The 26,252-nt window shown below is 28.2% G+C and overlaps 1 protein-coding gene across 3 annotated transcripts in view; it reads right to left on the bottom strand.

Annotated features, from left to right (window-relative positions):
* The window catches only part of LOC107456286 (uncharacterized), a 32,693-nt gene extending 6,555 nt beyond the window's left edge, over positions 1–26,138 (bottom strand). Inside the window, exons 1-3 of one of the 3 annotated variants that reach the window (XM_016074116.3) lie at positions 25,946–26,138; positions 11,439–11,503; positions 3,857–3,899 (exon numbers count right to left, since the gene is read on the bottom strand). The gene's annotated coding sequence lies outside the window, so the exon portion shown is untranslated. Of the gene's footprint in view, positions 1–3,856; positions 3,900–11,434; positions 11,504–25,945 lie in introns of all 3 variants that reach the window. The other 2 variants (XM_016074117.3, XM_016074118.3) reach the window with 2 other exon arrangements.
* Between the last annotated feature and the right edge of the window lie 114 nt (positions 26,139–26,252).

Here is a 26,252-nt window from a genome sequence, read left to right as displayed (position 1 = left end):
ACAGATTGACCGGACTCTTGAAACTTGATGACATGGAATATCATGACTTAGTAAACGCAGATGATGCAGTAACAGTGTGTGGTCAGTGGGATGACAATGAAATCATCGCTCAAACGAAAGCTTCTTGAAGAAGAGGATGAGGAAATTAACAAACAAGCACTTTCCGCAGTGGACACTGTAAGGAGATTTATTGAGAGGCAGCCAAATATGTCAGGAGACATTTAAAGCTATAGTCCATTTAGAAAGTGTTACAAACTTCCTTACACATCTCAACAATGGAATCTTTTTTTAAAATGAAAGCGTGAAAAGTGTTTTTAGAATAAATATGGAACAGTAAATAAGGTATGTAAAAAGCATTTTTCTTTATTCTACCATTGATACATACGATTTTCGATAATTCGAACTTTCGGTATCTCGAATTATCGAGGTTTGATCGTATAAGTTTTTATATATATGTCCATATTTCCACAAATAATTAAGCTAGATTTATGAAATAGTATGCAGCCATTGCAACTAACAATGTAAGTAATTGATACTAGTAACAAGTCTATTGCTTGATTTTCTGGCACAGGTTGTTCAAAAAAACTTGTTTTCTATTGTAATTTATAGTCGGACCCTCTAACATTTGAAAGCTGTAAAGCATATTGCTTAAGAACAAAAATGACATGAGCTAAACACCTGTAAAGTTACAAAAAAATCCTCTAAGCTATTCTTACGAAATGCAAAAAACCTAAAGTGTCTTTAGTCAGTCTGATCTAATTATAAAGGATGCAAATCTCAAATAAATTAACAAACCAACAAATGATCGATTGGAAATCAACCTTGTTAGATTAAAGGACACTATTCCATTTTGGTAGACTTTTAAGAATTTTGATATCACAACTGCAAGACAATAATTTCATCAAAATTTTTTCAAATTAACTTTATTCAGAATTTGTGTTAAGAAAACAGTTTTCATTATAAAACCAAAAAACTGGCTATTATACTATCGATTATTTCAATTATAGCAGATCTCACAGTGAACTGAAAAGGAAGAACCAGGACAATATTTTACGAAGAGCAAAGAAAAAAAAAGCAGGACCTAGTTCGTACAGTATACACTTATTAGACTACTTCAGAGCTACTTTGTTCTCTGAACAGAAAATTCTAAGTTTCCCGTATAATTTTATTATTGTAGCATGGGTTGAGATCAATAGAGAGAATTTCTTTTTAAATATTCCTTTAATATTCTTTTTAAATATTTTAATATTAATGTTATAGGATAAAACTAATTTCAGGTACTACAATACAGGGTTTCCGCTACGGTAGCTTTTTTCGCAAAATGCAAAAAGACCCCTCAAAAATGCTAAAATTCAACAAAGCATTTTCGCTAAAGGATTTTACTAAATTCCATTAAAAAAAAAGCTTCCGCGAAAAACCATGACGCTAACATCCATGAAAAAAACTTGATCAAACAAGAAGGAGAAAAAATCTAAATATCTTTCGCAAGAAGAACCATGACGCTAGCGTTCACGAAAAAAACGTGATCAAACGAGATGAAGCATAGCGATCAACAAAAATGGCTAGAATATATGATATATATATTTGTTAATGATTAATATTTAGGGCCCTGAAAGTGCATTTAACTTTCAAGAAGCATTTGTAAAATGGGCAAACATGAAAGAAAGGAAGATTGTTAATTATAAACCAAAATGTTTTGATAAATAATAAATGTGTTTTTTTTTTGTTATAGGTATTCTTTTTGATATTCTTGTACATTAAGCTATTCTTTGTCAGATAACTTACAGTACTTGTTTGATATAAAGTAATTTTATAAGCCTAATGGCATTTTAGCATTTTGCTAAAACTTTTTTTCAGATTTTAGCTTTTTTGCTAATGAATTTTTAGACTCAGCTTAAACCCTGCTACAATACCAGAGGCTTAAACTACTTGTGAATATACTTAAGTTTACAGACAGCATTTTAATCGGGAAAGTATAATATGCAAAAATAATTGTGGATCATGGCATTACTTAAATGATCACTCTTAGTGACTTTAATTTATAATTAGGGTCATAATTTAAACATTTATATATTATTAATGAACTGTATTAACCTAACTCTTCTTGGAACTCTTCAGCTGTAATTTATTATATTACACCTACATTTTTATTACAAAATAGTTTAGAAAATTGAATTACAAAATAGCTTAGAAATTAAATGCCAAAATGCAGATTTCGAAATTAATGGTGGTTCATAAAAACAGGACCACTGAAATCAGACTCGGGTCACCATGGAACAAATGGTCTTCTTGGCGCAACTCTGTTGCAGGTCAAGAATATAAAGGAATGGTATGTTGATTTGGTTTTTAGATTTTTTTCTCCATTGTATAGAGCCACCAGTGTTGGCATCATTAACAGCAGATTGAGGCATTAAAAAAAAATGATCCCTACTGAGAGCTGATATAATTACGCATAAAAACAAATTTTACCAATTATGAATAATAGAACTATTTTAAATAAATAAACAATTAGATTTTTCGTTTTAGTTTTCATTTAATTTTATATCATAAAAATTAGCCAACCTTAAAAGATGAGAAGAGTTTGTTTGCTTGGCATACTGAGTGTTTTCTATAATAACTTTATTCTCTAACGCAACTTTCAACTCTAAAAATAAATCATTGATAGCATCGTCTATAATGCACTCTGACTGATCAATGAGGCTGAACGATCGCCAAAAATAGCTCTCTAAATAAGAACCTCACAAATATTCTGAGAAAATTCTGACCCCTTCAAAGTGGTCCTAAATTTGTCTTTCCTGGAGGTTTCACTGTATAAGCAATTTACACACTTCAATGCACAACTTTACAAGAAAAAATAAAGCTAAACAGGTTTGAACAACTGAATCAAAAGATCCATTATATTTAAACTTAAAGGCACATTTAGTATGTATTAGCAAATACAGCATAATACAAAACTTTCCTTGTAACATAATTTTTAAGTTTAAAATTAGCAAGTTTCCAAGTGTCTTACAGCTCATTGGGTAGCCACAAGATCTTTTCTTTAAGTCACAGTTATCATTAGATTCTAAAATAGGTTATATACTTATAGGATTTACCTCAGGAAAAACCTCTAGGCAGCTATTTTTGAGCATCAGCTATCCTTCACTAATCCGAAATTTCATTTCAGAGCCTTTTAGTAAACTTTTTTTCACTTAAATCCGAAACTTAAGAAATTTTCAATGAATAAACATATTTTAAAATTTCCATTATTTAAACATATTATTTACTAAAAAACCCCACTAGAAATAATAGCGGAAGAAAGGTATGACAATGTTCAAAATGAAGCACAAGTTATCGCTGAAATGGATCAAAGTATTTATGAAACTTTTGCTCACAATGATAAGGAGGAAAAAATCCCCATGAGACTACTGATACCGCAAATTTGAAATCTTTGGAAAGATCAAACGGTACGGAACTATACTGATTTGATAAAAATCTCATACGGAGCAACCGATTTCCGTATCATAATAAAGACATAAGTGAGACAATGTCTATATAAAAATAACAAAACTTCCCAATTGTTAAGTTTTTGGCACTTCTCTTTTTGAAATGTTGCAAAGGAGCATGGAACTGATTGGTACAAACGCCAGGGTCAAAAAATATCTTTAGTTTAATATAACCAGGAGAAAATATAATTAGGTAACACACTTTATGGTTACAATTAAAGGCCATCTTTCATAGACTTGAAATTTATGCCAACAAAATTTTTTACAGCACATGAAGAAAGTAATCAAATTAAAAGTTCACAAAATACACCAAGACAAATTTAGCTACCATGGGATAAATATACATTTACTAGAAATAAAAAACACCTCACCTGCTTATGATCTCTTTCCAATTCTTCTATTATAAATGCTGATCTGAAAAAATAAAGAGTAACACTTCATTATACTTTTATCATTTAGGTAAAATACAAAACATTTTAATCATAACCGAAAATTTAAAAATATATTGCACACAAAATATATAAAATAAGTGTATTAAGGCAGAAAATCTATCATAAAAATATAACAGTATGTTTGTAATAGTACAGAAATAATCACTAATATGCTTGAATTAACTTTGATCAAAAAAGAAAAATAGTTATAACAGTGTGGCCACTCATATCAGGTTTAAGTTTCCCAGATTTTTCCAAGTAAAAATCTTTTCCAGGTCAGCATTTTTTTTTCTCTCATAAAGTCTAGGATGGGTACAATAAAAGTTAACATTATAAAGTATTTTATTTAAAATGTTATTTTTTTAAACATAGTATCTTGAAAAAATAATTAAACTTAATTTATTACAGCATCTTAGCAAGAATGTGTTTATTTTTTTATATTTCTTGTTTTGGAATCGTATAAATTTAAAAGAAATTAAAATAGACGAAATTTTTATTTTATTTTTATGTATTTTAAATCCAGGTAGTTTATGCACCTCCATGGTAGAATCGCAGTGACACGGCGACATTGTCCATAACGTTACTTAGTTCTTGCAGAAAGACTTATCTTTTGAAAGGCAAACTATTTGTTCTTTTCTAGAGAAATTTACATGCAATACAGTAGGGAACCGATTATCCGGAACGATCGGGACCATCGCCATTCCGGATAACTGATTTTTCCGGTTTTCTGAATCGCTACAAAAAGCCGTTTTTTTATTGTTAAACCCAACTAAAAGAAATTTTTTTTGTGTGGAAATAATCTTAAAAAGAAGAAAAAAGGATGAAGTAATACACTAATGACTATTTCCGAAATGACGGTAAGGTAAACATCTTTAAAAAAAAGAAGGAAAAATCGTAAAATCTTAGGAGGAAAAAAAAAAAAGGCGAGAAAATTTATTGAATTTTGTTCCGGTTTTTTGATTTCCGGAACGGGTTCTGTACTGTATTTGAATCACGCAATTAGTTAATGACTTTTTGACGCACTCAAGCTACATCAATAATATTGTAAATTGATGCAATGCTTCGATTGTATTTTCTGCAGTTATCGACATTGACTTTCAGGTGTGTTTTAAATATCCCGACATATTTCAAACAATATGAAAGATTTTAATCATGCAATTGAGTATTTACTTTTTAAGGCAATAATCATACCAAATTTTCGGTATTTATTGCTATTGATTTCTCAATAGTTTTTAAATCCAATATTTTTTACAACAACCTAATCTCGAAACGAAACAAGCATTTGAGGAGTCTGATTCGCGTGATTTACTACTTAATGATTTTTAATTTTTTTTTATAGTAATGGTTATTTACAGAAGGCGAAGAAGAAAATCATTTGTGTCCACCCCCCAACAAAAAGCAAGAATATCACCCATAATATTGGGATAAAAAATTATTACTTGTTCAATTAAATATATAGTTTTATTTGTATATACAGCACTTTTGTTATTTTAAATTAGTAATATACATGCTTGTTATCATTAAAATTATCTTGAAGAATGATAATAGTGCTAGAGAGTTTTTTTGCAGACAGTTCGAAAAACTTCGGCCACAGGGTTTTGCACACCAAATGGCAAATACAGAGTGACGAAATAATACCTTGGATAAGTATTGTTTAATATATTTTCATTAAACAAAAAAAAGTAATTCCAGGCGATCGTCCATAATTTTTTTCTTACTTATTTACATTTTAATATAAAGATATTTTATATTGTACTTTACCTAAACAGGGCGCTTTATAAATTTCATTGTTCACATTTTTTTAAACTAATATGTAAAGTCAAATAGTTAATATTCTTTGTTTTGAATTATTATTTTAGGAGATTATTTCGACAAATTCTTTAAATTTTACTCATTTTTTGTTTTATTTTCTTATTTTTCCATATGGTCTTTTTTTAAGTTTAGATTAGTTAATTGATTTTATTTTTACAACTGGAAGCCTGTACCTGTGGTGTGCAGACCAAAAAAAGAAAGTCATTTTCTTTCTTCCTAATAAACACACATGAATAATTTTATTTTCTATTATTCATCATTTAACAAATTTCCCATACATTCCTTAGTTTTTGCCAGTTTTTAGGGTAAAAGCAGAAACAGTTCCAGATATATAATCTCTAGAATGCAAGTAACATTTACTAACTTACCACGATCATTACGTAATACGAATTTTGAATCAAAAATCAAATATTTAAGAAAACAGTAAAATGAAATGTCAACACACAGTAGATTAATAAAAGAACACTTTTTTACTTAAATCGTTACAAAAAATCAAAATGAATTCAAGAAAATTAACATCAGTGCAACAATTTGTTAACAAGCATTGCTGTCTGAGATTGTAAGAAAATGTGTGATTGGTTGGCTTTGCTGAGAAAAAAGTAATCGATTCTATTAAATGGGAGTACAAAAGTTCTCAGTATAGGAGTGCAATATAAAATCTATAATTATTAATTTATAACCAACTAGTTTTTTGGAGAATTTTACAAAGTAGCCATGTTATAAAGGGAAGTAGAAATTATTGGAGATTGTTTTTCCTTAAGTGCAGTTTTTTGTTGTTAGCACTTAATTTTTTCTTTTTGTACATAAAAAACAGTGATAAGGCGGGAACTAAAAGCATCTAAGAAATGCAAGAATTTAATTTTGCATGGCATAAGAATAATGTATGAAAATAAAGGGATTTATAAAAAAAAATTGAGAAAATTTATTGTAATAATGGCTCATAAAACGATGGGAACACCACATGGATTTATGATGGTATTGAAAGAAACAGTGTTTCAAAAAGTGATTATTAAATGCATGTTTCAAATTTTGTGTGTCGCAATGTTACTAAAATTTTAAAAACATGATAAAATCAATTGCATTAACTGGAATAGGAAAAAAGAAGGTTCGAAAAATGGGTTTATGATGTTATTAAGCACTTTGAATATTGATTACTGAAATGTGCAATTCCAAATTTTTGGGTCTTAATATCATATAGAAAATTTATTCGATTTAATTACAGTCACATTTAATTATGTTCTCAAAAATAAAGTAAAACCTATCAGGTTAACCACTTGCTTAGTTGATTTCAGTCAGAAAAAACTAAATTATCTAAAAAAACTTTTTTTCTTCTAATCTATCGATATTTAAATTTGATCTAATAAACATAAAAAAATGGCATAAGCAAATACTTTAGAGCTCTTTCTTTCCTTCGTAAATGTTTTTTCCCCCAATATTCTTTAACTCTCCTCAAAACTCTTCCTTCGAAAACTTTAATGAACAAGTTTTGCTTGTTCATAAAATTATGGAGTTCTAAAATTTCAGAAATAATAAATCTGGTAGAATACACAAAAAAGAGCTATCATTTTGTACAATTTGTGATTGGTCAATAAGTCAAACTTGTTAAATTTAACTCAACAAGTTCCAATTATTAATTAAGTCACATTTAAAATCAAATAAACAAAAGAACATTAATAACACCGTTTAATATAATTTAGTATATTTCTCAGAAGAGCAAAATAAAAATATGCATTGCAACTAAGGTTAAATTCTAGGAATACAGGGTAAAGTAGCATGGTGTAATTTTATGAATACAGAAAAAAGTCATAAAATTACCTGCCCCCAACAGGAGACTAAAGGTGATTAAAAATTGTCTGTCAATCACCACTTTTTTTTGGTCAAAAATATATCCCTTGTGCTAAACATCTTTTTAACAAAAATGAAATTATTTTGAAAATCTTATAAAATTCTGAAAACTAATTTATTTCACACTAGTTTCTTAAAATATCTTTTGTTTAGAAATGAACATTGCAATGTTTACTATTATTTGACCAAACTGTCTTTATTTTTTTTTATAATTGCTTTTCGTGGAGTGCAATAATTTAGAGCAATTTTACTGTGACATACCAAGTACTTAGTAGGTACAATTGCAAAACTTTTGCATTCATCATGTTTAATAAAGGGAAAAGACTGGACTTCCCATAAGGTGTTGCATCAGGTTAGATATTTCTAAAAGGAAGAGGAATACTAGATAGTAACTTGGGAATTTACTTCAGATTACGTAAGGCTTTTTTGAAACAATGAAATATTTTTTTTTTTTTTTTTTACTGACTTATAAAAATGCATGATAAATCACATTATTCTTCATGTGCTATTTACCCAGAAATTGCTTGGAAAATAAAAACATCTGTTTTAAAGATAAGATTTCCAGAATAGATTTTCATTTAATAGTTATGTTATATTTATGAAATTATTCAAGTAAACTGCACATAAAATGAAGTTAATTTATAATATATATATTTCTCTTACACGGTGACAAAGTAAAAAAAGCCCCATCACAACTCCCCGAATGGCAACGCTAGGAAATCGACCAATGATTGTCGCTAAAAATGTCACATGCCAAATCTAGCTGAGATGGCTCAACATATAGCGCTTTTAAAAACAGAAACTGAAATAACCAGAGAGAGCATAAGCTAGGCAGAAGTGAGTAGTCTTTGTCGATAAACCTCTATTTTAGTATTTTGTCGAAAGCGCTTTTTTTCTTCATAAATTTATATATTGCGAATTTATTTGACGATTTTTGATTTATATCACGAATTTATTTATTTTACTTGAATTTATTTGTTTATGCAGGTTTTTCCATTGCAATTCACTTATTTTCAATTTTTAATAGACTTAATTATAGCCAAAATTTTAACCTTTTTAAAGAGATATCAATTTTAGAAATTTTTTCTTAAGATTTTATACTATAGCACATTTCTAATAGGTTTAACGAATTACATGTCATTTATTTGAATTCAAATTTATTTTAATGACTTAGTATTTACTAAAAAGATGTAATTTTTTTAAAAAAAAAAAAAGTTTTTATATGGATGTGAATGATTGTATTGAACTCTTAGAATTTTGTGCATTTGCAATGTACCTAAGCTAGTAGCGAGCGAAGCGTGCTTGGTTTGCGAAGCAAACTATATAAGATTGCGCAGCCCACTAGTATATATATAATATGATTTATGCATGTACCAAAAACTGCTAGTCTACCAACAAATGAAACAGACTTGTAAACTCAACTGCCTAACATAAGACCTAATTTTAAGTTTTATTGATTAAGCTATGAAATAATTTGATTCCTTTAACTAGAAGTTTTTAAATTAATTTTGTAGTTTTTCTTTTAATTCTTTTCTTAGTATATTCACATCTGCTAATGAACTCTTTTGAAATGTCAGGGTCCCGCTAAAAGAAGTAAGCTAGACTAGGGTTCCATAGCTGGAAAAAAAAAATTGGGAAACTCTGACCTATAACATTATGATGTTATGCTTCAAAATACTTATTTGCAGTATAGAACTTGCTAATTAGGGGAAAAAAAAGCCCTTTTTGCAAACTCATTTGGTATGATCATTGTAATGATCATATGTTTATGCATAAATGGCATTATCACGTAAATAGGCACTTCACAATATTTTTGAAGAGAACAAAATCCCTCCCTCCTCAATTTTCTAGATACAGTTCCTCAGTTTAGGGTAACTAATTAGCTGGATTTTTTTTTTAAAATCTAAAAAATTAGATACTCACTTTTATTTTAAAAAAAATTTTGATGCAAACACAGGCTTAATAGCGGGTCAAAGAAAAAAAATCAAGACAGCTTTGTTCAGTATGCATAAACCAGATAACTTTTTTAAGAAAGGAAAAATACTAATTTTAAAAAAAAATACTAATTTACTTTACTTTAAGTAAAATAAAAGTAAATTTAATCATATAAGAATAAAAAAAAATACTAATTCTAACTTCAGAATTATTTTGCTTAGAACAAAAAATTTTCCAATATAATTTTATTAATAGTACACTGAACAACTCATATTAGTTTGAAATCAATATTTAAAAAAAAAAAAAAAAAAAAAAAAAAAAAAAAAAAAAAAAAACATCAACTATTCCCTTATATCAAATTCAATATTTAATTAAAATAATCAAGATAAGACTTTCTTAATCAAATAAATTTAAAGTAGAATTTCAATAATTAACTACAAAACTCTACTGTACAAAATTTATTTCTGCAGTAGCATGTTGAAAATGATGAATTAGCAAGCATGATCCCTGAATTTATCATTTAAAAAATATATTCAGTAAAATGAGAGGATTGCTAAAAAGTTTGAAACAATGAATCCTTCAGGTATTGTATTTAGTGGACAGTTCCCCAAGTTCAAGACTCCCATATAATTAGTGGACAGTCCCCAAGTTTGATCAAATTTTATGATTTATACCAGGATCATTAGTAAAATCAAAAAGATACTGGATAGTAAATTAAAATATTTAGATTCTTCAAACTGCTTAATTTTTTTTTTAATCAGGAATATCAGGATTTTAAGTTTTTTCAAGATTTAAATAGTTCATAAGATCTAAACAAAAGCAGAATGGATACATAATTATAGAAACAGATTTTAGAAGTCAACTATTACTATAGTCTACAATAATATCTATTTGTTGATTCAATTTCAATTAAGTTGCTGAATAAGTATTACAGAAAGTTATCAGTCATTAATACCCTTAGAGAACATGAGTAAATTGTGACAAATTTTCGCTTTTTAAAATGGAAGCCTATTAATTTTATAAGGCAATACAATTATTAATTCAAGTCTTAAAAATTCTAATTAAAAGACTACAAACCAATAAAAAATTGTTTTTAATAATAAATCCTCATAACACATTTAATTTTGCAGCGTTTTTATAAAAGTTAATTTTAAATCTTTCGTTTTTTCCTAGAGCAGGGGGATTGTGAGCCCCAGTCAAAATTCCAGAAAATTTCTTGAGTAAAAAAATAATAATAAATAAATAAAAAAGTTTAAACCGAAAAATTAGAAAAAAATTTAAACAAGGTTTCTCCCTTTTTCTCAATATTTCCTAGTTTACTTAAAATATATTTAAAATTTTACACATACCTATGATGACCCGGAGAAGCAATTGAAATTTACAAATACAGTGAAACCCCGATTTTATGATTATAATAACTATTTACTGATAAAACATGAATATTAATCTTGAATATAAGCTTATAAAGTAGCTCTCTTATAAACAAATAAAATAAACTGCGTTTTTAAGTTCCACCTTTGAAAATTTGATTTCCGAAATCTTTTGTGATCACCGATTTTTGTAAACATCTGAACCTTCGATCTCCGGAAACTTCCGGATCACGGTTAGCGAAAAATCCGGATTTTTTCCGGAGCACAATTAGCCCTGCTAGAGATATATGATTTTTATAAATTATATGATCACTTTTCCTTAAGAAATCTGGATGTTGCAACAATAGAGAATTAAGTTTACCACCAGCTTTTACAAATAATATTTAATAATCAGTTAAAAAAGTTAAGAATTTAATGAGCAACAAACAATAAATTTTGCTACTTATAAGCTGTTGAGTATACATCCAAATTGCTGAAAATTTTTAAGAGGAAATTCATAAATGCTAGAAATATATCTACATCTAAGTTAAAGAAAAACACTAAATTAACATAATACCTACAAAAAGTGATACTGTTAACTTAAATTTCATCAAATCTTCAATAATATTTGTTTAGATTCAGATACCTAGAGGAGAAAAATTATTAACAGAAGGTTAATATCAGTTATTCACCATAAAATCTGGCAGAAAACAAACTATTGGCAAAAGAAAAAGGCTGGAAAACAAATTTTAAAATAACATTAAATCCTAAAAAATGTTAGTTTTTTGTTATAACTTAATAGTTTATGACAGCAAATTGATATAAAATCAGCACATAAACTCTTTCAGAATTCATAACATTCACTGAACCTAGAGTACTTACTGGGACCATGAACCATACTGGACCAAGAATTACCATTTTCTGACATCAATGAATTATTTGACAATGTTGGAACAACTGGATCAAATATCAGGAGAAATTTACCTTTTTGGAGGACTATCTTTTAAATGCAACTAACCCACATTTAGGTTACACACTGACAGCAAGAGGACTAACTCATGATCCGTCAACTACTGAGTATATTTTTTTCAGCACAATGTGGTAGGCACACGCTGGGTGTATTATTATTTAATACAGTGAATTCGCGATAACTCGAATCTGGTAGGACTGACGAAAAACTTCGACCTATCGGAAGTTCGACTTACCGTTAGTTTCGGTTTTGGACTTTCAAAATATTGTCGGATTATTTAATTAATGCTTATTAATTACAAATCTTCTAAATGCTTACAATATTTAAGATCATTTTTCTGACAAGCCATTTACGATAAGACTGTTTGAAGCACTTTATGATACCCTGGTCCATCGGCTGCAACTTTGCTGTTGTGTTTGGCGGGAGAAACTGCAAGTTTACTGCTTTCAAATTAGGTAGATCACTATGCGCTGTGCATTTATCCATAAAGAGTATCACTTTTCTTTTTTTAGCGAAGAATTTCCGATCCAATTTTCTTACATAGTCTTCAAATAAAACTGATGTCATCCAAAACTTTTTGTTAGACTTGTAATCCAAAGGATACGTTTTTACATTCTTGAAACATCGGGGATTTCGGTATTTTCCGATAACAAGTAAGGGCAATTTCTCTGTCCCAGACGCATTTCCTCCAACTAGGACAGTCAAACGTTCCTTGCTCATTTTACCCCCTGAGCAGTTTTCATCCTTAAACATCATAGTCTTATTTGGAAGACATTTAAAAAATAAACCCATTTCATCAATATTGAAAACATCATTTTAACTGTATCCTTGAAGTAAATTTGGTAACGTTTCATTTAACCACTGTTCACATACTTCAAGAGGGACAGCTTTAGCTTCTCCATGAAGAGTGCGAAAGACATTGTGTGTGTGTTGCAAAGGAAGGGGCAAGATATCAGCTCCTAGGTTTTTTTTCTTGCTTTAAAAGATCCAAAAAAAATCGAGTTAAAGGGAGTAAAATTCGAGTAATCGAGAATAATTAACATGAAATTGAAGATAAAAGGGTCGGGACCTCATAAAAAAATCGAGTTATAGTAATATTCGAGTTATCGTACTTCGAGTTATAGCGAATTGACTGTATTACAGAAAAAATTCTTATCCCTTTCAGACAGTAAATTGACCAGGGGTCTGTCCAGGCCAAATTTACTACCGTTTGACGGTACCTTCACAAGTTAAACTTTAGGAAAAACTTTCACAAAACACTCTTTAAAAAAAATTTTTTTTTTGTATCCCTAAAGAAACGATAAATCCATATTTTTTTGTTAGTATTTTATTATAATTTTTTAATTTTTCACAAAATAGGTACCCCTCAGAAAAACCTAAATAGAACCCTGAATACTCCTACAATACTATAAAGACACAATCACGAGAAGAGATCATAATTATTACAATTCATAACAGTTGTTAGTCAATGATCCATTAGACCAGTAACTAATAAAATTGTATATATTTTTGTGATTCTTTTAGATTCCCTAAAACAAAAAGTAAAGTGAATAAATAAAAAATTTCAATACAGATAATGAATAATGTTTGTGTTGTGATGAAACATGCTACTTTGTGGCAAAAACACAAATCAAAACATGAAAGCAAAAATCAAACCACTTCACACTGATAATTAACTTATTACAGATTGAGTCAAATTTAGGTGGTCTTCGAGCAACATTAATCTAGAGTTCTGTTTATATATGCCACTTAACAACTTAACATGCACCCGACAAATAAGCACTCAGCATCAAAATCAACATCTAAATTTAATTTTAGAATTGCATGCAAAAAAGTTATTTTTCCCTTGCTTTATTTTAATATGAAAATGTTATAACATGCTTCCAACTATCTGGTCTAATGAGATGGCAGATAAATAACTGAAGGACTAAGTTCCACTTCCTATCCCAATTAAAAACACTATGTTTTACATTAAGATATAAGAATTAATGCAAAAATATTTAATGTAGATTAACAAGCTACACAAATGTCAAAAGTTATAGATATGAAGAACATAGATATGAAGAACATAGATAGGAAGAATCAATATGTATAGACGAAAACATTAATATTTTTTATTCTCCCAATATTTCCCACTTCAAGACAAATTTAACAATCATATGTTCAACAAATTTAATTCAGTATATAGTACAGAGGCTGGATAATTGTGGACTTACTGTACTGTTTACAAAATTATATTATTTAGCAGTACATAATTAAATTTCACATTAAGTTGATCACTCCAAAATCATTTGGGCCTCTCCCAAATTAATTTTTACATAGTGATTGAACCATTCCCAAAATGATCGATCGATTTGTCGAAAATGATCGACCGGGATAATATGCAAGAAAAATTTTTTCATCCATTAAAACAATATTAACATGGAACATTTACCCTTTCGCACCGACTGTCACATATACGTGCCAGCAAGAAACGCACTCACTACCCGGCCGACACATCGGTGTGCCAGAGCGTTTTCTCGCTCACCCCCGGCCGTCACACATTTGTGCCAGTATCCTGGAACGTTTTAAAAAATAAAATTTCTGCCAGAAGATGGCATTGTATGTTTATATGGTTTCAGATACATGTAGCTTCGACCTTCTAGTCAAAATGAGAGTATGACTCACATACACGTGGTTTTTAGGGGGAAGGATTGGAGGAGAAAAAAATGTTTTATGACGGCTCTTTAAATTCGCATGAGGTATTTGTTTACAAGAAAGTAGGGGATGTTGTTTTCTCTCTCACTACAACGTTGGGTATTTCGATTTGTGGTCCAGTTTTTAGTGCAACGTTAGTATTTTCAAATTTTTCATACAAAAATAGAATTTTAAGTCATATACATAGCTGCCAACATAGATAGGCAAAAATCCAGTAGATTTTACGAAATAACATAAATTTCATAATAACTGTTGCAAAATGTGCTAAATATTTTATGGATAGGGAATTTTAGGGATTTTTATAGACATCAGAATAGAAAAACTGCAATATTTTCTGGTCATGATTGGCATTAAATATGCTTGAAATGTTGCGAATTACATTTACTCGTAATTTTGAATAGGCATATAATTCATAAGAAATAATGAAGATTTTTGTTAATTAATTTAAAAAGGTAGTTCTGAATAAAAACAAACTGAACATTTTAGAACAAAAAAAATTTTTAAACTGATTTCTATGAATAAGAGTCGCTTCATTATATATTAGTAATACCTACTTGTTTAAATATTTAAGCAGTAATCTGTGCAAAAATTATATTTCAAAAGGGATTTTTTCTAGGAAATATACTCAATTTTAGGGAATTTTCTAAAATGCACAAAAACCAGGAGAATTTTTATTAAACCAGTAAACCAGGAGGAACTGGAAAAAACCAGCAAGTCTACTGGAAAATACAGTAGAGATGGCAACTATGCATATATTTAGTTTTCAGATATATAATGTTAAAAGTTATTAAATGGTTAGTACATAATGAAAATAAAGTGTCTAAAGAAATATGCCATTTATATATTCCATATGCCATTTATATATTCCACAGAACACTATTAAACAATTCGTTCATATTTCGGAAATTTCATGGGATTAGGCTTAACAGCAAAAAAACGCTTCGGCCCCAGAGAGAGACTGCCGGCCTCAGCGATAAGCGCACGTTTGCGCCTCCCGTCGCGAAAGGGTAAATGCAATATACCTTTTCAGATAAAAAATAATGGAATAAAAGTGACAAATGGCCTGTACGAAAAAGAATAATATTTTGTTTCAGCTCTAATGGTTCAATAATAAAATTAATATATTTCAACATAATGGAGCTTAATACAAAATACAATGAAAATATTTTAAAGGAATTTGGCATATTTTCAGTTAAAATATACAATAAAAATTTGTCTACACTGATAACAAATAAATAAAAAAAAAATAATAATTCTAAAAAGCAGTTTGAATTATCCTTTTAATTGTTGCAAGTATAATGATTTCTAACAAGAATAAAAGTTTTTGTCGAAATGCAATCTGTAAACATTTAAATGTTATGCATTTATGAAAAAGTTTCACAATAGCAAACTTAAAAAGCATTGAAATTCAAAAATAAGAAAATTTAATGTTTTTTAGTTTCAAACTAAAATTATTAATATAAATAAAAAAGAAAAGTTAAAAAAAGAAAAGATAAATAAAAATATTAGGTGTAAACTAGCAAACCCTGTTATAACTTAAAACAAAAAATTAGACAAAGAAATTATTCCTTCTTTGAATAGAAAGAATAAATAATCTTTTAAACGAGCATGTAAAAAAAGTTAGATTTAAATGATTTAATAGCTAAAAGATTCTTGATTCATTCAATTAAATATTAAAACTCAGCAAAAATACACTGAAGGAAATGTAATATATCAATTAGTAGAGCAATGACTACCAACCTACCAACTTTACAGCATTAGAAATTACAAAGCTTGAAAATATATTTAAAAAATATTGTCTATTTTTTAATAATTTGATTAAATTATTAAAAAAGATTTTAAACAACTTTGAAATAAAAATAGAGTATTGTAGCAAAAAACATTTAAAAGAGTGTAAAATAGTGTAGAAACATTAATTCTTTATCTTTAACATTTTCTTTGCAATTAATGACATTAAGTTCAATTGTTCTACAGACCCATATTCTTAATGCTGTAACACGGAACTTGGGAAACAATTATTAAAGTTACAAATTAAACAATAAAAATTCGAATTAAAAAAAATATATATAATTTTTTTTTTTCTTCATAAATATATTTAATAGTTTTTATAACTTAGATTAGTTCCAAAGTCTTTCTTTTACTTCGTTTCTCTTTATTTTAATGCTATGCAATATTAAAAAACGCAATTTATGGATGACCCCTCAGTATATTATGAGGATTCTTTGATTGCAGTTATTTTAAATCAGGGTGCACAGCTTAATCTTTCTACAGAAAACAAGCACCTTTTAAGTATTTTTTAAGTACCCAAAATATATTTTTAAACACTATATACATTAACAAAATGCAAAATAATTCTCAAAGACTTTACATGCTTATGACAAACAGAGCAGAGTTGTGCATTTTCTCACCGAACCCAGCTTAGTATATGCACATGCAGACTCCAAACATGTAAAATGATTGACATTTTTATATTATCATTATCAATGGACCAACGGTACGCCGTAATAGATTGTGGTTACATAAATTGTGAAGACATGGTTAAAGAAAAAGAATCTCATTTTCGAAAAGGAAAAATGAAGCACTTTTTAAAAATGCCCTATGAAAAAACCACCTTTAAAGGCTTTTAAAAAACGAAAATAAGCACCTTTAAGCACTTTTTAAAAATGCTACGCACGATGTAAATTAATTATATAAAGAGATAAATTCAAATTTTTAGAACAAATTCAACTCCATTTCATCTTACAAATATACTAACTATATGTATAAGACCCTTTATTTTTCCTTATAAAATCATAAGAAATTTCATTGAATCAAATTCCGAAACAGAAAAGAATTTAAGCTTCAGGATAAAAATCACATGGAGAAAAAAAAAATATTAATCAAAGGAATGGGAAAAATGATTAAAAAAATTAATTTGATTTTTAGAAATTTTAAATCAGATTTTTCCCTTATTTTAATCAAAGCTCTGATAAAGTGTCTTACAATGCTTCAAATATAATGACAATATTCAAATAAAATACTTGCTATTTCTAACTAAAATTTTCATCATTTATTTCTAACTAAAATCCTTAAGAATGTGAAAAGACCAAATTTTAAATTTAACAGCAAACAATTTATTTAATAAGTAAAAGAAATTTAGGCCGGGAAACAATTTAAAAAAAAAAAAAAATTCCTTGAAGAGAATATGATCTTTAACAATTATTTATATGCATATTAACTACAAATTTAGCAAGATAATAGTATGCATTTTGATAAACAGCATATTATTTTTACATACATCTAAGGATAAATTGTGTAAAATATCACATAATTTTGATTTACAAATAGCAGGGCTTGAAGTTAACAATGACTCATTGAAAGAGCATTGAAATTTGGCTTGGATCCCTATGAAATAAATTGTTTCCAGACCAACAATAAAAATAAAGGGTATGGTGTTTTAGCTTTATGACTTTGTCTTTGTCACGGTTCTTGTGACAAAACAGCTTATTTCATTATACAGTGCTCTCGTCATTAGTCTGTATCCCGCGTTTCGGCGAAACTCTGCTTTATGTCACTACTACTACAAAATAAATTCTGTCTTCACATAATCATAAAATAATTAGCTAACAAAAACTTATAAAATAAAAGTGAGAAATAACTACATTCTTTTAAAAGATCTTTTGATTCAAATTTATAATTTTATCAAAAAATCTGACAGATCTATTTGTTTTTTGTTAAGTATGTAGATAACAAGTCCTAAACTTTTTCATAAACAAATTCATTATTAAATTACAATTTTTAAAACATTCTCCTTTCATACACTGATATTTGTAAAAAATTTTATTGCTCATATCAAGCAAAATTTTCTTTGTTATGTTATTGTTTATTAATTTTAGTTTAAACTCAATTTTGCTAGATATTAAGGGGGAAATTTTTTAACTTGTTATAAACAAAGAAAGTTTAACTTGTTCTGGAAGGTATTAAGAAATATATTTAATAGTAATCAGAATTAAACTAATAACATTGTATATTTTTAAATTCTAAACCTTTGGGAAAGGAGTATGTCAATGCAAGGTTGCCATTTAGTCCAGGAGAAACCTTTTTCTTCCAGAACACAAGAAGCTGGAAAAATGGCCCAAGTAATAGGACGGAATGAAACAAATTGGACAAAATGGAATAAACTAAAATGTAACCATAATATTTTTTGCAATAATTACTACAACAATAGCTTAACTTTAAAAATAATTAAATCTCATGTAGTACCAAAAAAAGTTTTTCAGACCTACTTTTCTAATTTTTTCCTTCATTTTTAATGTAGAAAAATAAAATCCATATCTCAATATTTAAGAATCAGAGTATTCAGACTTAACAATTGATTATAAGATTAGTATAATATTTGTAGGGATGAACTCTAAGTGCAATTTGCAATGGTGCATAGATTTAGTATGTGATTTATAAAGTAAGTAATGATCCCAGAAGCAGAAAGTGCCTAAAACTGTGACGTACGTCGCCGTCGCAGAACAAACGCAGTCCTGCAGAACAATTTGTATCTTGAATAAGTGACAGCATTTCCCCCCCCTGTTTCTAAAAGATGGAGATGAAGAAGTTGTTGGAACAACAAACCAGCAAATGTTTGTGTTTGCACATGGTGCATCATCTGGGCACTTGACCCTCCAATTTTTAAGGCAGCCCTCATTTTAATGTTCGGACCTTCATATCATAGGCATTTTATCAATAATTCATCATCATCATTAACAAAAGTAACAAATCAAGAATGCTTGCCTAGGTTTAAAAAATAATGTAGTGTATCTGAGCATGATCTTGTATTTTAATAAATGAAATTATAGTATTTTAACGTGAAGTTGACTTTTTTTCGCTGTGAAATGCTTGCAGAACATTTGAAAATATTCTGCTTATGGGGTAATGATATAATTAAATTTTGATTTCAAAATTTTATAAAATTAGGTTTGACTATATTCATATAAATAAAACAGATATTTTATGTAAATAATTAATAAACTATTATATGTAAATGAACTATTTTAATTTTTCGATAAATTCATAAACTTATTTTTTTGCTGCTTTTTAAGTTTTTATTTAATAAATACAGATATAAAATAACTTAGGAATTAATATTATAACAAGAGTGTAATTTTAAATTGTTTAAATAATGGTTTTCATATTAGATATCTCTTTTTGGAATAGTTTTTTTTCACTTGGGTTAAAAGAAAACTATTTTTTTATATCCACTTTGCAAGAAACCATTATAATGTCTAAAAAAATAAAACAAACAATTTTCATAATTTATTCAATCATAAGTGTGCATAATTACTTAGGATAACAAATCACATTATAAAAGGGATATGGCACACGTTAGAAACCAGTTGTACTACACGCAAATTTAAATTTATCTGCAAATTTTTTGTACGTGAATACACTACACAAATTAAGTTATCAATCATGCGTGATGAAAGCGGTCTTCAAAAATTCATAAAAGTAAAATTAACTGAAACTAATAGGGTGACCTGGGGTAATTCCTGATCAAAAAATGCAAACATCTATTTTGTAAGAAAACTATTCAAGATAGAATTATAATATTTACTGGAAGTTTGAGGCTATATGAGATGAGTCCTAGGCTACCTTGTTTTGTTTGAAAATCTAATTAGAATTTAATATATTTTAAAATTTTTAGAGATCAGGAATTACCCCTTCTCTTGATCCTTTCTGGGATAATTACTGATCACCAGTTTTAATCATAAAGTGACTGTTTAAAAATAAGTATACAGTGGTAATTAACAAATAAGACATCAAGATCAATCAAATAAACCAAAAATATATGTTTAAGCAGCTAATAAAACGATTCATTTAAAAAGCAGAAATAAAGGTTAACACTTTAAAATATCCAAAAATCTTTGTATCGTGCCATACATTTTAGGCAAGCAGCCAACTCATTCTCATGTTCTGCTGGAATATAAGAAAGAGTTCCCACATGGGTAACTTTTGCTGGATTTTGTAACTTCCTTAAAGAGAGTGCAAAGTTAAGTAAGGTATGTCAACAGCTCTGGCAGCAGCTCTCACATTGAAATTTTCATTTCCAATCATTAAAAGAAATTTACTAATTAAGAAATCTTAATTACTAGTACTAATCTTGCTTTCCAGAAGCTTAGTATCCTTTTTAGGCTTATAATTTCTCACCATATTTATATTAGGCTAATTTATAAACTTAAAAATTATTCCAACAATGTACACACATAAAATTAAGATAGAAGCAAGGCAAGACAAATCTGAACACATTTGTCTAGCATACAGTTAAAAACAAATTTTGTGATTAAATTGAGTTAAAATATATTTTATAGTCATTCAACTTGATAAATATGAATTGTTACTTAAGAAAAGACAATTAGCTATTTATTAGCTTATTTTAATACCATTTATGAAAAGAAATGACAATGATCAGGAATTACTCCAGTGATCAATAATTACCCCACGTGTAGGGGGCAACATTCGATATAGTTTCCTATAATCAATTATAATGTTTACAGTAGATGTGAAACAATTAAATAAGAGCTAACACAATTTTCATATCAAAGAAAAAGAAAGTAACTCAAAATATTTATTATTAAGAGAAGGAGGGAGATCTTTGCAGAAACGTGCACTTTTTGAAACCCATCTTTGAAATGGAAAATACAGAAAGCAGTTTAAAAGATACTTATTTTGTTAGATTAAACAAAAAACTATTATTAAGCAAATGTAGTTATACCTTAGTAAAGCGTACAAGCATTCTTGTGCATGTCTCAAATTTAGAAAAAAAATGATTTTTTTTCAAATAAAACTTAGGTGATCATTATTTACCCCAGAAACAAAGTGATCGTGAATTACCCCGGGTCACCCTACCATACAAATTTCATAAAAAATTTTGAAAAAATTTTCTTGTGTGAAAATTTTTTAATAAAATTGGAAAAGCATTATAAATTAGATAATTTATAACAATACTAATCACTTAATCACATTTTTGGAAGATTTAAACTTCCCCAGTTTTTTTTCTTTTCAGTGCCCTCTCTTAAAGGAATAGGTTTTTTTCTAGAAGAAATCTTTGGAAGAGTCAGAAATTGCTAAGTAAAGACTTGACCAAAAGGCATGAAATTTTCAAATTTAACCAATATTGATAAATCATGCATCTTAAAAGCTTGAAATGTACAGTTCGAGTACTTAAAGAATTATCCCCCACAGACTCTGGAATTGTTGACTACAATGGAAACAAGAAAGAGTACCAAAAAAAAAAAAATAGATGTCAATACTTTTGCATACCCCTGTGAAGACATGTCCAGAATATTTACTCAACACTCCTAGCTGCTTGAAATGGTTCAACCTAGTGACCATAGTCACCACCAATACTCCAAACGATTGGAGAGGAATTTTTTAAATAGATATTTAAATACTAGGTTGCTTGATCCTTAAAATTTATATGAAACGAATTTTTGGTTGAAAAAGTGTGGTAATAATTTTAAGAAATGAGCGAATTTAAGGTTACCAAAGTAATATTTTTTTCAAACTTAGCAATATTTAAAAAAAAAAAAAAATCTTCTGGTCCTCTTAAAGTTAGCAATAAATAGAATGCCTTCAAGACCAAACAATTTTTTAAGAAATTACTATTACAGACACAACTATAGCAAAGAATTTAGTAAAAATATTACTGTTATCAAATGGATTTTTAAATCCAACAAAGAATCAAGCACGAAATATCTAAAATTTGTAGAAATATAGATGCGGAATTTAAAGAGAAAGAAATTACTGAATATTCATTAAATCAAAAAAATAAATTGAACTTAATAAAAAAAACATCCCTATAAACTATCTAAAATGCCTACATAATTCAGGACTATAATTTATATGATTATATTGATTTTTATTTTATTTATTAAGTTCACAACTAAATAAGATAAGACAGCATTAACTCCAGTATTTACAATATTTGCATTACATTAAACCAGTATTCCCCAACCTTTCTATCACAGAGGACCCGCCAGCGTCTGACAATTTTACTGCGGCCCGCGGAGGGGCGTTGATTGTTTATATATTAGATTATTTTGATTTATTAATTTAACATTTAATTGTATTTAAACATGCCTTCAAAATAAAATACAGTTACAACAAAATATAAATATAAAGTGATTTAACATTTTAACTCACTAGAACGTTAAATCAAAGATAACCCTGAGCATTTTTCCTTGGAATTAAAGACGGTTCCATCTGGGGGTAATCATAGACAATGCTACATTAAACATTTAAAAATTTATGTCACTACCTTTGGGGTGCCCCCTATTTTAAAAAAATTTTTTTTTTTAGTGGAACACGTATATTTTTAATTTGGGGTATAAACCTAGGAATTTAAATTCAGTTTCAATGAAATGGACAACCAGGTGCAATTTGATCTACGAACCGGTATCGGTTCGTGGGCCAGGGGTCTAAACCTATTAGTCACTTTCAGAAATAATCTTACACGAGAAAGAGATACAGAAAATATGTAGGAAATCAAAGAGGGCAAATAAATTTAGCTTTCTAGAAAATCAAAAGGCATAGAAAAACAATTTCTTCAAACCTGTTTATGGGTGAAGAAAACCCCTGTGGCAGAATGGTAATGAGACGGCGACATTGTTGCAGAACAGAACGTTACCAAGTACTTGCAGAAAGATATTTCCTTTGAGGAGTAAAAAGTATTTTTTTTCTCTGCAGAAACTTTCTTAGTATTTTATCTTTTTTTCAGAATTATATTCAAATGATGCTCTATTCGTGCACCCGCAAGGAAAAAAAATGTTTTTTTTTTATTCTCATTTGAGAACAATGAAAAATAAAGATTAACAAAGTAAAAAATTTGGTTTTCGTTTCTGCAGAAAATTTTGGTATAATTTTCTTTAATACAGTAATTATTATTGATTTCCAAATAGTTTTAAAATCCAATATTTTTAATATATTATTTACTACAACTGAATCTTGATATAAAAACAAGCATTTAGTAACCCTTTTCTAAAGAGTCCGATCTATTGCTGTGGATATAACGATTTTTAAATATTTTTTTTTATAAAATGAAATGATGATTTACAAAATGTGAAAAAAGAAATAATTAGCGTGTTTCTCCCCCTACAAAATGTGAGAATATAAGAATAATAAAATATATTACACACATAATTAAACAATTATTTTATTTGATCCAAAAAGTTTTTTTTCTCTTTCGTGAAGTTGATGCTTTTGTTACTTTAATTTAGTAACAAGTGTATTTGTTATTTTTAAATGCATCTTGCAGAAAGGTCACCACAAACCACAGGGATAAGAAGTTTAATAAGGATTAATTATAGAAACATTAGACAGTGCTATTGGAATTTTTTCCCCTCATACCATTAGATTATTATCAACTAGAACAGCATTTCCCAAACTTTTGTGTACCCTTTCTAAATTTTTTGTAAAGCTGTGTACCACTAATACAAAATGAATGTATTTTTTACTGTAAAAAAATTGCCCAAAAGTTAAAAATCACAACCGGCTATTGATACCCCTAATTATTAACTGTTAACTCTGCAAAAAATAGCCAATAGAAAAATTCGTAGTCGTAAATTTTCATGGCTAGCTTTGTTTTAAAATAAAATTTTAGTTTGTTGCAAGATATTTCGCATAAGAACGCTTACCCCTGCTAAACTGTTCCCGAACCCCTGGGGATAGGCGTACCACTTTGGGAAATACTGAACTAGAACATAAATGCACAAGCACAAGAAAAATACAAACCTGCAACAGATTTCTGGCAATGAATAAATCATTTTAAGGTTGCTTAACTTGACATTTAAATACAAAATTGCTCAGGTAAGAAAAAAAGTATATTTAATCTTTAAAATGCAAAATGAATGAAAAAATAAATAAAATAAAAGTGAAGAACAAAATAATTAGCAAATTATATAAACATAGCCTATGTTCTTTAGCACAATTAATGCCCATTAGAACATCCTAACAGTTTCAATCCAACAACAGTTCAATCCAACAACAGTTCATTCCAACATACATCATTCTATATACAACATAACAGTTTGGAACTTTCTAAATAAATATTTTTTCATTGACAACGAATAGAAAAGGTTTATAGAAATGAATCAAACAACTATCTCTATTGATGCCACTGTTTAATATAGGTTAAAGATCTTAGATTTTGAAGGAATGTAATGAAAAATTAAAAGAAAAGAATGACATGACGACCAACTCTTGTCCTAGCTGCTCCTTGACATAATATTTGGAGAGATAGTGAAATATCAACTTCTTACCTTACATTGACTCTTCATGTCGGAATTGAAATGTCTTATTCTAGAATCTGATTGAAATCTCTAGTACATATTCATAACTATTAAATGTCTTTTAAAAGGTTACGATAGATTCATTAATCATATTTTGTTTGAAAGAAAACAAGTATCCTTACTTTTCTATAAATGTTGCAAAAGGAGATTTGTTTCTGAGAAAAAAAAACATTGTAATCATACTCTTGCTTGCTTTCTTTTTGAAAACACTTTTTAGTTCTACATGCGTAAGTTATTTAGCTAAAAAGCTGCTAGCAACTGGAATACTGAGATAGGTTTAGAACAGATTTTAAAATTTTTGAATGAAGTGGTTTGATAACATTGGTAGCAGAATTTATCAGTCCAGCCTTTATAAGTAAATATTTGTAAAGTTTGGAGTACACACATAATAGCAAACTAGTAGCATAATTGCATTTTTCTTTGTACATGTATATATATTACTACACAAATCATTTCATTTTAGTGAAACATCTTATTAAATGATAGGACACTAATAAAAATAAGCCATTGCTCAAAAATTTATAATGATTTCTCAAACACAACTAAATGATGATTCTTTTTCATAAACACCTTTACTAAAAAATTTATTTTAAAAAACGATATACATTTCATTATTTGTTCAACAATTTGAAATGTGAATAGCATATATATAAATATTTTTAAGATATATATAATTGATATTGTTCAAATAAATTATTTCTTTATTTGAAATAATAGTTTTAATCATAATTAGCACAAGCAGACGAAGTATTATATTAGAAAAGCTACCCAAGCAAAGTTATCATAAGATGCAAAGTTTGAAGATTAATACAATTTTAAATTTAATAAAATTAAATGTCATTTATATTTCGTGAGAGCATTTAGATAAAATTTGAGCTCCACTATTAATCAGTGTAATTTACATGCACTAACCTAAAAAATATGAAATTCTTACTCAACCATAACCCAAGCGCATAATTAATTATTTCGCCCTTTTATGTTAAACATGCAACTGAATAAATTTAATACAAAAAAGGTAAATTTAAACAATGTTTAAAATCTAAGATATAATAACGAACGTAAAAATAGATTCTGAATTAAGTTGACGCTCATAAAAATGTATGCTTACCTACAAATTCGATGAAGATCAGCGAAAAATATTCGTGATCTTTACCAGCCCAAGACGTCGTTTCAACTACAACAAGGACCGCGGGTATATTCGTTTTTTAACCGACATGCTTAGTGTTGCCAACATTTTTCCAATATTTTAAGAGGGATTTATTTTTTTCAGTATTAGTTTCACTAGTCCTATTTTAACATTCAGACTAACACTTACTCACATCTTCATTATATTTTTCTATTGGTTGCAGGAAAACATGTGATGCTAAAACACCAATAAGAGTGTTGAATGCAATGATTATTAAAAAAGGAAAAAG

The sequence above is a fragment of the Parasteatoda tepidariorum genome, chromosome 3 (genome assembly GCF_043381705.1).
Source record: "Parasteatoda tepidariorum isolate YZ-2023 chromosome 3, CAS_Ptep_4.0, whole genome shotgun sequence".
NCBI lineage: Eukaryota > Metazoa > Arthropoda > Arachnida > Araneae > Theridiidae > Parasteatoda > Parasteatoda tepidariorum.
The sequence above is the reverse complement of the archived record's forward strand: the minus strand, read 5'-3'. Positions and strand labels throughout refer to the sequence as shown.